At 41.6% G+C, this 18396-nt stretch overlaps 1 pseudogene; it reads left to right on the forward strand.

Moving 5' to 3' along the window:
* Nucleotides 1-6772: 6772 nt before the first annotated feature.
* Nucleotides 6773-6897, forward strand: LOC118492580 (annotated as a pseudogene).
* Nucleotides 6898-18396: the final 11499 nt, after the last annotated feature.

Consider the following 18396-nt stretch of genomic DNA (forward strand, 5'->3'; position numbering starts at 1 on the left):
AGTGTAAGTACGAGAAATCGTTCAATTCCATCATTCAACCCATTCCCTATCCCCGGGAATCCCATGCCTTAGTAAGAGTGTGAACTCACATTGGTTTGCTCGGTATGCTAAAGTAAGTGCTCACAAGTAATCAGTCAAGTCCTATAGTTACGCACGTATCTAATCAGTTTCAGTTCGTAATAATTTACATGCCATTTATGTCACATAGTGTATCCATGCTAGCATCATCAAGTAGCATATACAGTTAGTTCATGCTCATACAATCATACTCGATATAACTGAGTTCTTGATAAATTCTAACATAGTTAATCAGTTATCATGGTCTGGACCTGCGGACAAAAGGGTGTGCTCTCCCACATGGTCTGGTTGCAGCTGGGCAGGAGGTTTCACACGTTAAGTGTTGATGTGACAGGACACTGTGCTTGTCCTTTTTACTGTTCATGACCGTTGGACTATTTCCGAACCTTTTAACCTTTCAACCTTTTAAGCTGTTGTGTTTCTAATCAGGTTTATTAAGGTTTGAGCTACCCCCGTCATCAATAACTAACTGTGTTAAATCAACTAACAGAGTTGTACATTTAACGGAGTTACTTATTTAACATGGTTACTTGTATATCTTAACATCTAACAGAAAATATTCAACTAAACAGACATAACAGTTGGGCCGAAATCCACCTTGTTGGTGAAAACACTTAGGCCATGAAATCTGATACAAACAAAATATTACTAGACTGAGACTAATAAAACAAATGATTTAATTGTGCCTTTTACTTTAGTTCTCGAGATATATGTCAGACAAAACAAATGTTCATGTTGATTTATCATACCCATCATTTAATTCTCATGATATTGCTTCTGACAACATTATAAGTATGCATATGTTTGATTTGATCAAGAACACAACACACACAAACACATGGCCTCCATTTCTTATTCATGGTTATCCAACTATCAACCATTTATCTACACAACTATTGGACCGTTAAAGACTGATGCATCAAAGTAGGTTATGAATTTCCCATCGATCACATGCACAATAATAGGTCTCAACATCTCACTAATTATCATGCAAATCAACAATGGAAAGTCTTTCATTATGTTTGTCATTAACTCATTTAACATATTTCACTCTGTTTTACTCGCACAACATCGCACCGTTTAATACCCATCATAATCATGCATTATTGTATGTAACAACACATATCATTAACATGCCATCTCTTAAAATTTACAGCAACAATACTAACCATATCAAACACTTTTCGTTATGACTCTAGCATTATCTAATCTAGATTAATAATCACCATACATCCTTTTAACATACTGATTATTGATCCCAAAAAATAACACAAAACAAGATCATGTAATTTCGAGTCCTAGCATCAATATGAAATCAATATCATCCACATAGACATAATCGACCGAATAGAGTTAATACGAACATCACCCTATCGGCCATCTATTCAATCGCATTCTCACAACAACAATACGCTGGTACATGCATACATAATAGTTGAATAAGTACTAACCCGACAACGAATTAAAGCGATCTAGAGGATTAATCATGCAAGAAAGGGAATCAGCGAGATGCTCTCCTTGTTGCCGTTCACTAAATAAGTTTCTAGGGTTTGCAATGTTTATGAACAAGTTATATCACCCACACATGTTTACGTATACCTAAGGGGGGTTTGGGCCGAACAGTTTGAGGAGTGGGCCGAGATGTAGCATGCAACAAGAACAAGGGAATTAGACCGGTTACAATAACTAACATTCAACCAATTAACATTGCTTAATAATTTAAAGATGGATAACCGGTGCACACAAAAGAACACAACGAATTTAGAAAACGTAGTTGTGAGGAGAGACCTTGAAAACTCGGGTTGTCACATTATCCCCAACTTGAAAGAAATTTCGTCCCGAAATTTAACACGTGGTTACTGAGGAAGCTAGTTGTGTTGTGTAGTTTACTGGTTTTCCTGGGGTGTCACATCACCCCCCCCCCGTTGATTTGGAATTTCGTCTTGAAATTTGTAGTAGCTTCAGACTCAGTAGTGGTTGAACTGTTTCTGAATAACTGGGGATACTTGAGTTTCATTTGGTTTTCTCGTTCCCAGGTAAACTCTGGGCCACGACGGGAGTTCCAACGAACTCGAACAAGAGGTATTCTAGTGCGCTTGAGGACCTTAACGTCCTGGTCCGTGATTTCAACAGGTTCCTCGACGAATTGCAACCGCTCGTCGATAGTGAGCTCCTTCAAGGGAACTATGAGGGTCTCATCTGAAAGGCACTTCTTCAGATTCGACACGTGAAAAACATTGTGAACTGCACCGAGTTCAGCTGATAAGTTTAGTCTGTAGGCTACCTTGCCTATTCTTTTAGTGATTTCGAACGGTCCAACATACCGTGGATTGAGCTTGCCTCGTTTACCAAAACGAACCACACCCTTCCAGGGTGAGACTTTGAGTAGCACTCGATCCCCAACTTGGAACTCGAGCGGTTTTCTGCGTAGATCAGCGTAGCTTTTCTGGCGATCACGAGCCGCCGCCATGCATTGTCGTATCTGTGCTATTCATTCAGTAGCGTCAACTACCATTTCTGGACCTGTGATCTGACTATCCCCCACCTCTGCCCAACAGAGAGGTGACCGGCATTTACGTCCGTACAATGCCTCGAATGGAGCGGCTTGTATGCTGGTGTGATAACTGTTATTGTACGAAAACTCCACTAAAGGGAGGTGCTTTTCCCAGCTGTTGCCGAAATCAAGAACACATGCCCGAAGCATGTCTTCTAGGGTTTGAATCGTGCGCTCAGACTGCCCATCCGTCTGAGGGTGATAAGCTGTGCTCATGTCTAAACGAGAGCCAAAAGCCTTGTGCATCGCTTGCCATAGTTCTGAGGTGAATCGTGCATCCCGATCCGAAATAATGGAGGTGGGCACCCCGTGCCTCGAAACAACTTCTTTAAGATAAACGTCTGCGAGGGTGGAGAACTTATCCGTTTCCTTAATAGCCAGGAAGTATGCAGACTTGGTGAGCCGATCCACGATCACCCATATTGTCACACCCCCAAATTACCACATAGGGAGTGCCCCTGTTAGGCGTGTGACATACCAATAACGAGCCACCAATTACATTGAACCCATACAAGTTATAGATAAAATCCCCATTATTAATAAAAAGATCCTCAACAAGTTTAAACGATAATCAATAAGTTCAGCGGAAGCAAATGATAAACCAAAGTTAAACAGTGTCAAATCCAATATATAGTATCATGAAAACCATCACATGAAATCCCATCAGTCGACCCATGACCACTCCGGCTACTCCAGACAGCAAGTTCCCAAATCCAAGATATCTAACGACCTGCGAGCATGCAACAAGTGTATCAGACGACGCTGGTGAGTTCATAGTTTTACGAAAACGTTAGTTACCAAGTGATTAGTTAATCCATTGAATTTAATTCCGAAAGTAATGTTGATAATATCCCGAATACAAGACGGCTTCTGATTATTTTGCCCTTTCTCCAATGCTCCTATCAAAGCATTGGTCATGACTAGGTCATTAGTTCAACACCCGTCCTCCCAGGTATGGGGTGAGGTTGCCAAACCTAAGTAGCGCTACTAACTAATACCATGTTACCTCCTCGGTAACCAAACAACACGGAGGGACTTTAAAGGTGATAGGATGAGTATATTATCCAACATTCCCGTTTTTACCGAAAAGACTTATCCCTCCCCGAGATACCCACTGACTGTCCCAACCACCGGGACGCATGCTCAAGAAAGATGAACTCACCTTGGTTTTGCTCGGTAAGGTTATTTACTCGTTTAACAGTTTGATCAACCACGCCCTAAAAGGGTTATCGATACAGTCAGTTACAACTAATCCATGTACTCACGCATTTGTTCACATATAATGCTCAAAAAGAAATCATGTAACACACATTAACACACATGTCATGCAAGTATTCCGTTCATGGTTTATTCACAATGCTAGCTAACATACTACACCCATTTCACATTCGGATCATATGGGTTCCATGTGACCATATTTCCGACTAACACACTGTGTATCATATGGGGACTCGGCTCATTTTGTAGCTTCCCAACCAACCGGCCCAGCCATTTAACTCGATCAGTTGGGCCGCTCAATGCCTTTTAACCCCCACCGGGCCAACATACAAAGTATTGTGCTGCCCGTTTGTTAATTAACCTGTTTGATTTTAGGTGACCCAATAACTAAACTTGTTAGTCTAAGTAATTCACTAATATAGAGGGTTAACCAAATTAAACATGTAATTCCTATACACAAATATGACATACAAACTGATCATCACCACAAGTATAATCCACTCAAGGAACATGAAACTTTAATACATATTTCATTAACTCTAATATATAATATCATTTGTCATGTTTCATCAACCCATCCAATGTACCCGACCCGTTGAATCATGTGTAATCCAATTATGTCACAGGCCCACGATTCCATTCTAACAATCCAAATTATTATTACTTTTAACTACATTTAACAGGTTATGAATATTAAAAAAAGAATCAAACTGTAGATTTAAAAATAACTGAAAACATAGACATGTATTTTTACTCATATGTTGAGTGGTCATCTCCATCCTCATCTTCTTTCTTTTTTTCATTATTTTTAGGAATATGTGTGTGTGATCTTCTTCATATGAAATACCCATCGAACAGTAATAATTCCAACATGAATGTGAACCAAAAACAACCCACCCAAATATTACTTATGTTCATTATTTCGATAACACAAAACAACGAAATGGTTTAACTTTCCTCCCACATTTTCAGTTTGATACTTGGCTTATTTATGTTGAAAATATAAAAGTTTAACCGAGTTGAACCGTGACGTCTTGTTTATATACATATATCATCGTTATTCATATTCTATAAACAAACAATCAGTTTATCGAGTAACATTGAACTAACCCCATCAATTCTGAACCTATACTTGTTATCGGTTCTCACCCAATACATATATTAAATTTCAAATCAATGGTCCCAACAACCTTCTGATGGTGATAAGATTATTCCCACCCATTTAATACCTTAGAGACGATCATGTATCAGATTATTGGTATGGACATTCTAGAATTCATATTGTTCAATCAAACACTTGACTAACTACCATGTATTATAAATCATACATACGTATCATACAGTGCTTATTGCGTTTGCATACAACCTAAATAGCCTTCTAAATAACCAGTATCCACAGGCAATACTTCATACCCATGAATAACAAAACATCTTTTCAATAATATAAACCAGTTAACCATTACTAAACAGTGACTAAACCAATCTTGGAAGCATTAAACCGTTATATATCCAAACTAATATCAACACATAATAGCCAACAAGTTTGTTCCAGCCATATCAAGCATGTGATCCGACTCACCATGTCACGTTATGAATTCAAAATCACAGATCATGCATACCCTAACTAACACGTACTCGAACGATTAAATACGACCGGAAAACTACGACAAGCAGAGAAGATGATACACTAACCGAGATGAGAGACGAGATCGAAGAGAGGACTTCAAGATGGAGGAAAGGTCGCCGCCAGGTTCAAGGAGAGGAAAAGATAAGTATATGAGGGTCTTGTAATTTGCGTGGTTATTAGTTAATGATAATCAACTATTTATCTAATGTGTATGCCGCCAATGAGGGAGTCCAGATGTGGTTTGGGCTTAGATTTGGGCCGATGAGAGTCCATGTGATTCAAAGGGTGTATGGCTGAAGGAAAAAGTGTATGGCTAGACTTAGCCGATCATCAAATATAACAATTTACAATAATAAAATAATTATAGTCCCATAGAGCCATCATGCGTTTACACTAAATTAATAAATAGCGAGGCATAAAACGTAACCGTGCAAGTTAGGAGTCAAGGAAATCAAGAAATACTAATCTTGAAAGTTCGGGTTGTCACATCATCCCCAACTTGAAAGAAATTTCGTCCCGAAATTTGACAAGTAAGCACTGAGGTGTGAAGTGAGAAATCAAGATTGTTGTGGATTTTTCCACAGGTGCCACATCATCCCCAACTTGAAGAGGAATTTCGTCCCGAAATTCATCAGCGATATCAAAAGTTGGTCCCATCGTTTGAACAATCGGAGATAACAGGGCTTCACCTGATCTTTGCGTTCTCACAGGAACTTCGGTCCACGTCTTGAGTTCCAACGAACTCTCACGATTGAACTTCGACTGTGTTAACAGTGGGTTTCTCAACAAGGGTATCACAAGTTGCGTCAAACAGACGCTTCTTTAGGTTCATGACATAAATGACATCGTGTACGTTATCGAATTTGTAGGTTACGCTACCGATCCTTCCCAGGCTGTTGAATGGTCCAGCGTGATGTCAGTTAAGCTCGCCATGCTTCTCAAGCAGGCACGTGTGCTTCGCCTGCACCAGTTCCCTAAGGTTGCTGTATAGTAAGGTCCATACTCGCTCCATGGAGTAGCATATATCGTCCGACCTGCCAAAGGTTGCTTCCCCATGCCCCGCGTGGGTTAATCTTGAGAACTCCCTTCCCTCAGTTCTTCAGTCTGGGCAAGGCGGGTCTGATCAGGTATGTTAGAGTCGATAACAGGCTGCAAAGCTCATGCTCGTCCAGGTTTCACGGTCGGATTCATCCACAATAACTCCATCCAGCGATGTCGTTACATGTTTAGCTCCTTCGAAACAAGGGTATACGTGAGGCCCTTGTGATCGGTGTAGGTAGTGCATTTGGTACCGTCCAAGTAATGCCTCCAACTTAAATCCAAAGACTACGGATCCCATCAGAACTCCGCAGTTAAGCGTGCTTGGGCGAGAGTAGTACTAGGATGGGTGACCCCCTGGGAAGTCCTCGTGTTGCATCGCTGTGTAACTGGGACTCTGATTCGAACCATCATAATATACTACTAGACCGTCGGTACCCTCGGATAGAAGCGATGCTCAATGCGTTGCAGGGTTGGGTTTCAAAAGCTGAAGGGACATTTCCCTGTTTTTTTTTCCCATGAATTCACAGCTCCCTGCTATGCTGAGGAGGTTGTAGTTGTGCAATCTTCGAAAATCCCATGATGAATCTTCAGTAGTATCTAGCGAACCCAAGGGATTGCTGTATCCCAGAAGGAATCGAAATTGCATGAGGTCAATCTGAAATTCTGCCTGACGATGTGGAGGTAAACCAAGTAACTCTTCAGAAAACACGTCAGAAAATTCACGAACAACTGGAAGATCCTTGATCTTCCTTTCTTCAGGTTGCGAATCGGTGACGAGAGCTAATATAGCAGGGTAGCCCTTCCGTAGACACTTCTGGGCTTTCATGGCTAATACGATGCCAACAATGGCACCACTACGATGATCTTGAACTGATACAGATTCCCCACTAGGGAGAGGGATACGCACAATTTTCTCTTTACAAATAATTTCCGCTTGATGCATAGATAACTAAATCCATGTCAACGGCCACGCCAAAACTTACAAGAGTATCGGGAAGTAGGTCAATGTCAAGCACTTGACCCATGAGGTCCAGTTTACAACCAAAAAGAACATGAGAAGCTTCTATCGATTTACTATCAGCTAATTCTACTACATGCTTATTTTACTAGAGGGATGGGAGTCAGTCCTAACTAGCGACTGAACCCCAAAGACACATAACTCCAAACGGAAATAGAGTTGAATAAAACAGAAGCAAAAAGATCGTTCAAAGAAAACGTACCGGTCACAACATTGCCATCATTGCAAGCTTCCCCCAGCGCCAATAGTAAATGCTCTTCCACTTGCTCCGTTCCCACCATTGTTCCCATTATTGTCATTCCCAGTATTGTTGTTGCCAGCATTCTGATTAAGCTGAGGGCAATCCCTCTTAAAATGACCCTCATCACCACACTGAAAGCACCCCTTTTGATTTCCCCGATTCTGTTGGGGCTGCTGCCTCTCCTGTTGCTGTGGCTGCTGCGGTGGCTTTGGGAGCCAGACCCTACAATCTTTAGCCATATGGCCCACCTTGTTGCACCTATGACATACTCGGGTGCATGGCCCGCGATGGTGGAACATACACTTATCACACTTTGGTAGCTTTCAAGCGTAAGAACCATGATTTGAATTGTTGCTCTGATTCTGATTCACAGAAGATGACTGGCTGAAACTACGGTGGATATTGTTGTCTGCCTTTTCTGAGATTGGCTGGCACTGGTTGCTTTGTCAGCATCGTTCCATTTTCGCTTGTGATCACTAGCAGGTGTGGTAGCTGTAGCAGTCGAGGTAGTACCAGAAACACGTGGCGGCAAGTTGCCACGTTCGACCTCCTGGTCAGTAATCTTATGTGCCAAACGGACGATACGGGGCAGATTGTCTAGGTTTGCCACAGTGACGTACCCCTTAACGGCTGGTGCTAAGCCCTTGAGATACAACTCAATTCGCCGATGTGGAGGTCGAGACATGTTGGGGCACAAAGTTGCTAAATCATTAGACCTCCTAGTGTATGCTTCAATCTCAGATCCCTCCATTTTCAGATTGTAGTACTCGTTCTCCAGTTTCTGAACCTCATCACGAGGACAATACTCCTCTCGCATCAACTCCTTGAAATCAGCCCAAGTAGTGGCATTCGCCATCTCAATACCCAACATCTGAACCTGGGCATTCCACCATGTCAGGGCACCATCCTCGAGTGTGCCCGTAGCATACTTCACTCTGTCCCCAGCAGGACAATTACACATTGCGAATACCGATTCTGCCTTTTCAAACCATCGCAGGAGTCCTACAGCCCCTTCAGTCCCACTAAAGGTCTGTGGCTTACAATCCATGAACATCTTGTACGTACAAGCAGGTGGAGCAGGTGGATTGTTTTGATTCGCAGGTTGACCTAAAACATAGGAACGTACAACGCACAGGTAAGATTCGAGTATACGACACAAGGATAGAAAGTAATTGTCACATATCGTACCAGCCTGGTAAGCCGCTAGGGCTTCAGCTACACGAGTGTTGATCAAGTTGGTTAATTCGGCTTGCGTCATAGCAATGTGGCCACGTCCATGGCCTCGTCCGCTCATGTTTCTATACAAGAAGAGGAAGGATTTAAAATGCAAGTTCGAGTAGGAGTCAAGTATTACTATGACCTCTATAGATTACTGAGTTCTAACATAGCACCAATTAGTCGGGCGGAACCCTTTTCACACTCGTTAAACCTCACTGGGACTCACACGCACCTCACGTTATTATTATGTGTGCACCCATAGTAATAAGGCGATTTACATGCTTATCTCAGTGCCTCTTAACTTGCGCTAAAAGGTTCCCCACATTCAAATAGCAAACGAAAGGTTTTACATGATCAAGAGTCACAATAGTCGAACGGTAGTGTCACACTAACAGTTCACATAAGAGGTTGGTAACATAAGGGCTCATACCATTGTGCCAAGTGTGCATTCACGTGTAATGTTATACATAAGTGTACACTAGATATACTATGCAATAGTAAATGAGAAACGAACCTTGCAGTCTGGAGCTGAGTGTCATGGTCGATTTCGGTACTGTTCGGTTATAGTCTGGTTTTATAAGAACGTTTTAAAACCAAGTTCACTATAACCAGTGGCTCTGATACCAAACTGTCACACCCCCAAATTACCACATAGGGAGTGCCCCTGTTAGGCGTGTGACATACCAATAACGAGCCACCAATTACATTGAACCCATACAAGTTATAGATAAAATCCCCATTATTAATAAAAAGATCCTCAACAAGTTTAAACGATAATCAATAAGTTCAGCGGAAGCAAATGATAAACCAAAGTTAAACAGTGTCAAATCCAATATATAGTATCATGAAAACCATCACATGAAATCCCATCAGTCGACCCATGACCACTCCGGCTACTCCAGACAGCAAGTTCCCAAATCCAAGATATCTAACGACCTGCGAGCATGCAACAAGTGTATCAGACGACGCTGGTGAGTTCATTGTTTTACGAAAACGTTAGTTACCAAGTGATTAGTTAATCCATTGAATTTAATTCCGAAAGTAATGTTGATAATATCCCGAATACAAGACGGCTTCTGATTATTTTGCCCTTTCTCCAATGCTCCTATCAAAGCATTGGTCATGACTAGGTCATTAGTTCAACACCCGTCCTCCCAGGTACGGGGTGAGGTTGCCAAACCTAAGTAGCGCTACTAACTAATACCATGTTACCTCCTCGGTAACCAAACAACACGGAGGGACTTTAAAGGTGATAGGATGAGTATATTATCCAACATTCCCGTTTTTACCGAAAAGACTTATCCCTCCCCGAGATACCCACTGACTGTCCCAACCACCGGGACGCATGCTCAAGAAAGATGAACTCACCTTGGTTTTGCTCGGTAAGGTTATTTACTCGTTTAACAGTTTGATCAACCACGCCCTAAAAGGGTTATCGATACAGTCAGTTACAACTAATCCATGTACTCACGCATTTGTTCACATATAATGCTCAAAAAGAAATCATGTAACACACATTAACACACATGTCATGCAAGTATTCCGTTCATGGTTTATTCACAATGCTAGCTAACATACTACACCCATTTCACATTCGGATCATATGGGTTCCATGTGACCATATTTCCGACTAACACACTGTGTATCATATGGGGACTCGGCTCATTTTGTAGCTTCCCAACCAACCGGCCCAGCCATTTAACTCGATCAGTTGGGCCGCTCAATGCCTTTTAACCCCCACCGGGCCAACATACAAAGTATTGTGTTGCCCGTTTGTTAATTAACCTGTTTGATTTTAGGTGACCCAATAACTAAACTTGTTAGTCTAAGTAATTCACTAATATAGAGGGTTAACCAAATTAAACATGTAATTCCTATACACAAATATGACATACAAACTGATCATCACCACAAGTATAATCCACTCAAGGAACATGAAACTTTAATACATATTTCATTAACTCTAATATATAATATCATTTGTCATGTTTCATCAACCCATCCAATGTACCCGACCCGTTGAATCATGTGTAATCCAATTATGTCACAGGCCCACGATTCCATTATAACAATCCAAATTATTATTACTTTTAACTACATTTAACAGGTTATGAATATTAAAAAAAGAATCAAACTGTAGATTTAAAAATAACTGAAAACATAGACATGTATTTTTACTCATATGTTGAGTGGTCATCTCCATCCTCATCTTCTTTCTTTTTTTTCATTATTTTTAGGAATATGTGTGTGTGATCTTCTTCATATGAAATACCCATCGAACAGTAATAATTCCAACATGAATGTGAACCAAAAACAACCCACCCAAATATTACTTATGTTCATTATTTCGATAACACAAAACAACGAAATGGTTTAACTTTCCTCCCACATTTTCAGTTTGATACTTGGCTTATTTATGTTGAAAATATAAAAGTTTAACCGAGTTGAACCGTGACGTCTTGTTTATATACATATATCATCGTTATTCATATTCTATAAACAAACAATCAGTTTATCGAGTAACATTGAACTAACCCCATCAATTCTGAACCTATACTTGTTATCGGTTCTCACCCAATACATATATTAAATTTCAAATCAATGGTCCCAACAACCTTCTGATGGTGATAAGATTATTCCCACCCATTTAATACCTTAGAGACGATCATGTATCAGATTATCGGTATGGACATTCTAGAATTCATATTGTTCAATCAAACACTTGACTAACTACCATGTATTATAAATCATACATACGTATCATACAGTGCTTATTGCGTTTGCATACAACCTAAATAGCCTTCTAAATAACCAGTATCCACAGGCAATACTTCATACCCATGAATAACAAAACATCTTTTCAATAATATAAACCAGTTAACCATTACTAAACAGTGACTAAACCAATCTTGGAAGCATTAAACCGTTATATATCCAAACTAATATCAACACATAATAGCCAACAAGTTCGTTCCAGCCATATCAAGCATGTGATCCGACTCACCATGTCACGTTATGAATTTAAAATCACAGATCATGCATACCCTAACTAACACGTACTCGAACGATTAAATACGACCGGAAAACTACGACAAGCAGAGAAGATGATACACTAACCGAGATGAGAGACGAGATCGAAGAGAGGACTTCAAGATGGAGGAAAGGTCGCCGCCAGGTTCAAGGAGAGGAAAAGATAAGTATATGAGGGTCTTGTAATTTGCGTGGTTATTAGTTAATGATAATCAACTATTTATCTAATGTGTATGCCGCCAATGAGGGAGTCCAGATGTGGTTTGGGCTTAGATTTGGGCCGATGAGAGTCCATGTGATTCAAAGGGTGTATGGCTGAAGGAAAAAGTGTATGGCTAGACTTAGCCGATCATCAAATATAACAATTTACAATAATAAAATAATTATAGTCCCATAGAGCCATCATGCGTTTACACTAAATTAATAAATAGCGAGGCATAAAACGTAACCGTGCAAGTTAGGAGTCAAGGAAATCAAGAAATACTAATCTTGAAAGTTCGGGTTGTCACACTTATAGTATCATTCCCACGCTGAGATCTAGGCAGGCCAGTAACGAAATCCATGGAAATTTCTTCCCATTTCCACTGTGGTATCCTGGGTTGCTGAAGTAGGCCTGACGGTTTCTGGTACTCTGTCTTGACTCTCGCACAAGTCAAACATTTGCCGACGTACGTTGCGATGAGGGCTTTCATGCTAGGCCACCAGTAAGTAGTTCTGATGTCATGATACATTTTATCCGATCCTGGATGTACCGAGTAGCGAGACTTATGAGCTTCATCCATTACAAGTTCTCGTAAACCGCCGTATAGTGGTACCCAAATATGCCCTGTTACATAGTAGGCGCCGTCCTCCTTCTGTTCTAGTCGTTTCCTTGAGCCGCGTAAGGCTTCAACCTTGACGTTTTCTGGTTTCAATGCTTCCACCTGAGCATCTCGTATCTGTGCAGGAAGATCAGACTGAATAGTGAGCTGCAAAGCTCGTACACGCCTAGGTAAAGTATCTTTTCGAATGAGAGCGTCAGCCACAACATTGGCTTTGCCTGGATGGTACTTGATGGCGCATTCGTAATCATTAAGTAACTCGACCCATCGTTGCTGACGCATGTTCAATTCCTTCTGCTTGAAGATATGCTCGAGACTCCTGTGATCGGTGTAAATAGTGCACTTGGTACCGTACAGGTAGTGTCGCCATATCTTAAGCGCGAAAACAACAGCTCCCAGCTCTAAATCGTGCGTCGTGTAATTCCGTTCATGAACTTTGAGTTGCCACGAAGCGTAGGCAATAACTTTACCCCGCTGCATCAATACACAACCAAGCCCCTGTATCGATGCGTCACAATAGACCACAAAATCATCCGTGCCCTCTGGCAATGAGAGAATAGGTGCGCTGCATAGTCTATCCTTCAGGTACTGAAAAGCAGTTTCTTGTGTATTACCCCAACGATAGGTAACACCTTTCTGTGTCAGCATTGTAAGCGGTTGTGCGATCTTGGAGAAGTCTTTAATGAATCGCCTGTAATACCCCGCCAATCCCAAAAATTGGCGTATTTCCGTTGGTGTACGCGGTGCAGGCCAGTTCCTGATCGAATCTACCTTGGATGGATCGACATGAATCCCATCCCTGTTCACCACATGGCCTAAGAAGTGGACTTCACGAAGCTAGAAGTCGCATTTTGAAAACTTGGCGTACAGTTGTTCCTTTCGAAGAAGTTCCAAGATAAGACGTAAGTGCTGCTCGTGTTCCTCGTGACTCTTGGAGTAGATCACTATGTCGTCAATGAAAACATTGACGAACTTGTCTAGATAGGGTTTGCACACCCTGTTCATTAGATCCATGAAGACTGTAGGCGCGTTCGTAAGCCCAAATGGCATGACTAGAAACTCGTAGTGACCGTAGCGAGTTCTGAATGCTGTCTTGGAGACGTCCTCATCCCGGACTCTTAGTTGATGATACCCTGACCTTATATCAATATTGGAATAGTAACTCAACCCTTGCAACTGGTCGAATAAATCTTCAATGCGTGGAAGAGGATAACGGTTTTTCACTGTGACCTTGTTTAGTTCGCGGTAGTCTATACACATCCTGAAAGTGCCATCCTTCTTTTTCATGAATAATACTGGAGCTCCCCAAGGTGAAGAGCTTGGACGAATGAAGCCCTTATCCAAGAGCTCTTGTAGTTGTTTAGACAGTTCTTCCAGTTCAGTTGGAGCCAAACGATACGGTGCGCGAGCTATAGGTGCTGCTCCTGGAGCTAGCTCAACTTGAAACTCGACCTGGCGATGAGGCAGTAGACCAGGTAAATCTTCAGGAAACACTTGAGGAAAATCACGTACTACTGGGATATCCTCTATTCTTTTCTCTTTCGTCAATGCATCAGTAACTAGTGCCAAAATGGCAGTATGACCCTTTCGTAAGCATTTCTGAGCCTTCAAGAAAGAGATGATGCCAACCACAACACCACTCTTGTCGCCTTGAACTTCTAGAGGTTCTTTACCTGAACGGGGAATACGAATGATCTTCTCCTTACATAAGATCTCTGCTTGCTGCTTGGACAACCAATCCATGCCGATGACGATGTCAAAACTACCCAGAACTATAGGAATGAGGTCGATGGAGAAAGTCTGACCAGCGAGGATAAGATTACAACCCTGAACTATATGTGTGGCCTCTAGACTTTTACCATTTGCTAACTCTACGACATGTTTGGTGTTTAGGGGAGTTGGTGCACGTTTTAACATTTGACTAACTTTCAATGACACATAACTTATATCCGCACCCGAATCAAACAATACAGTAACATAAAAGTCGTCGAGAAGAAACTTACCCATGACTACGTTGGGATCATTCCTGGCATCGCCCTGTCCCAACACAAATGCACGACCCCTTGCTTCATTGTCGTTGTTGTTTCCACCGTTGTTGTTGTTGTTGTTGCCATTTCCTTGATTGTTGTTATTGTTGTTGTTGTTCTGGTTCCTGTTTAGCTGAGGACAGTGCCTTTTGAAGTGCCCCTCTGCGCCGCAATGAAAACACCCCTTGTTGCCCTGTTGCTGATTCTGCTGTGCCTGTGGCTGCAGCTGATTCTGGTTCGCAGGCCGAGGGCTTCTACAATCCTTGGCCTCATGACCCATCTTGAGACATCTTTGACAGCGACCCTTGTTACACTGGCCACTGTGGTGTCTGTTGCAGTTGTTGCACTTTGGGAGGTTCCCTCGATATCCGCCCTGCCTGTGGCTACCTGAAGAGTGCTGACTGGGACTCTGATAACTGTCAATCTTTCGCTGCTGAACCTGTGACTGAACTGAAGCTGATCCCTTGCTGGAATCCCCATCCCATTTTCTCTTGTTGTCACTGGGAGTAGCAGGAGTAGCTGAAGTAGTAACGGTAGCAGTAGCGCTGATACGTTTAGGCAGCCTGTTCTGATCCACTGCCTGATCTGTGAGGCGATGCGCAAGGCGTTGAATAGCCTGAATGTTGTCAAGATTAGCCGATGTTACATGGCTCTGAATTTCTGGCGCTAACCCTTTGAGATACAACTCGATACGCTTAATTGGAGGGTCCACCATAGTTGGACACAACACGGCCAGCTCGTTTGACCTTTTGGTATAAGCTTCAATTTCTGACCCAGTCATTTTCAAATGATAAAGTTCATCTTCCAACTTATGAATGTCTTTCCGAGTGCAGTATTCCCTTTTGATCAGCTGCCAACCCTAAAATCATTCCAAGGGGTGGCGTTAGCAGCTGCCAACCCTAAAATCTGAACTTGCGCGTTCCACCAAGTTAGCGCAATTCCTTCCAGTGTGCCAGTGGCGTATTTCACCCTGCGAGCCTTAGGGCATTCACACATCTCGAACACAGACTCGAGCTTTTCGAACCAATGGAGGAGTCCAACCGCTCCCTCCGTGCCACTGAACGTGCTAGGACGACAATCCATGAAGTTCTTGAAGGTACACACAGGTTGCTGAACGTGTTGACCTAATGTGTAAGAACAGAATGAGGTTAAACATAAGAGTTGGTTTAGGAACGTAGGATCTAAAGATCCTAAGATGAGTTACGACTGCAGGGTATACCTCCTGCATTTGCAGCTGTAAGTGCCGCAACAACTTGTTCATTGATAAGAGCCGTCAACTGGGCTTGTGTCAAGTTAATACGTCCAGCCATTGATCTTCACATCAAAGGCAGCATAAGTGAGAAAGGTTCGCGAATAGTGCGATGACAGAAGAGTGTAAGCACACAAATGTTCTCAAGCAATAACAAGTAGTGAGCAATGTAATCTAAGCATACTACGAGCAAAGTTCTATGCAATTCTAGCATGTAGGCAATAAACATAAACCTTATTACCTAGGATGTTGAGTCTTGCACGTGGAGCGAAGCGTCGTTGTGGATCGTTGAGAGCACTGTTCTGGTTATAGTCTGGTTTTAATAAAAACGTTTTCCCCGTATTAAAACCAAGTTCTCTATAACCAATGGCTCTGATACCAATCTGTCACACCCCCAAAATCCACCTGCGGAGTATCACCGCTTGGGAGCGTGACTGACCAGGATCAAGCCACCAATCATATTGAACATGTAATTAATAAGTAAAAGTAAATGTCATTCAATCACCAATATGATAGGTGTTCCAAAACGTAAGTATGTTATCACTGTTTAGCGGAAGCATATAAATAAAACCCAACATAAATGAGTATGTAATGTCATAAAGTGTTTAACAAACAATCACGATCCAAGCCCACAACGACCAGCTCCTCCCTGTGCAAGCTCCATGTATCTAACGACCTGCAAGGCATGTAACAGAGGATCAACAACTAGTTGAGCGAGTTCACAGAAAGTAAATGCGTAATAGTAAGTTCGTTTGTAACATGTGGCTCTACTAGGCCGATAGTATGTTCTATTGGTGGGGGCTTCCCATGTTGTATATCTGTGACAACCCTCACTAAACCAGGTATCCGTACGATTTAATTAATTAATAATTACTGCCTGATTACTGTGCTAAACTGAAATTGCTGATGAACTGCTACTTGACTTTATTACTTGAACATATCTGCATCATACTTTACATACCGTCACTACATTATTTTTCATGCTGAACCTTAGTGACAAACATGATGCACAAAAGCACAGTAGCATTAGAACGGATAACCTATTGAACATGCTGATAAAGCCAGCATCAGGCAGACACTGCCTCTAAGGCCTGTATGAGCCAGAAATATTTTACTACACCCGTAGTGAGTGTAGGGATACAAGGGTTATAGAACCGCGTCTCTAGGAATAAGATATAATGACTGGATGTGCCTAAAACGTACTCTAAGCACCAAACACAACACTTTTATTAACATATCAGCTTCTGGCTAACTAATAAAGTGCCAAAACATGAGGAAAATATTCCTGACACTTTGGGAAATAAGTTGTGTCACTAAAAATGTTATTTACGACACTTAAAAGCTTATCCAAGCACTTTAACGGATTACTATCCAACCGAACAACCGGACTTTACCCGGAACATAAAAATATAAACATTAACATTATTTATCTTTTTCTGAGCCAGTTAGGGTCCCTGAATACCCTAACACCCGCATTATAGCACATCACACCACTAACCGAGTTAACCCCTAATCTAACCTAGTTAACTAACTAAACACCAACTAATCTAGTTGAGATCGAACCAAGACCCCCCCCCTTTGTAACCGGCCCCATAACTAGAGGGGACACCATGGTACAACACTTTGATTATTTTATTTACTTTGCTCCATATCTAGTAGACACATGGACTTTTGGACTAAACTCTCACTAATTGTCTATAAGTAACCCATGATGCACAAGAGATTATTATCATTACACAACTCACCACACACACACTCTCTCCCTCTTGCTTCCTCTCGGCCAAGATCAACAACAACCATCCATCCATCATCCAACTTCAAACATTACATTCCAAGGTTATACAAGTCTTACGGGTCACGCATAAGGAGTCTTGGAGCTAACGAAAGGCGAAGGACCTTTCTACTTTGCTTTTATCCACCTCTTCTTCGCATAGATTCTTCCCTAGCCTCGAGCTAGAGGTATAACACTTAAAACTCATACTCGAACTAATCTAAGGTGGTTAATAAGAATTGTAGCGGTTAAAAGTCGGAAACTTGCGTTTTGAAACATTAAAGTCTACTAAAAACATGAATCTTGTTGGTTAAAAGCATAATAGTTGTGTAAAAGTTGTAGTACTTGAAAGTTGTGATTATTTAGGCCCGATCTACGTTGTGGTAGCTCGGATCACCATTTAACCCGGTTTGGTAAAGATCATGGATCTTGACATAAGCTTGTTTCGGACGGTACAAGGGTTAAAAGGTGAAACTCTACCACACGAGAAACATGAACTTGTG

The sequence above is a fragment of the Helianthus annuus genome, chromosome 5, assembly GCF_002127325.2.
Source record: "Helianthus annuus cultivar XRQ/B chromosome 5, HanXRQr2.0-SUNRISE, whole genome shotgun sequence".
Lineage (NCBI taxonomy): Eukaryota > Viridiplantae > Streptophyta > Magnoliopsida > Asterales > Asteraceae > Helianthus > Helianthus annuus.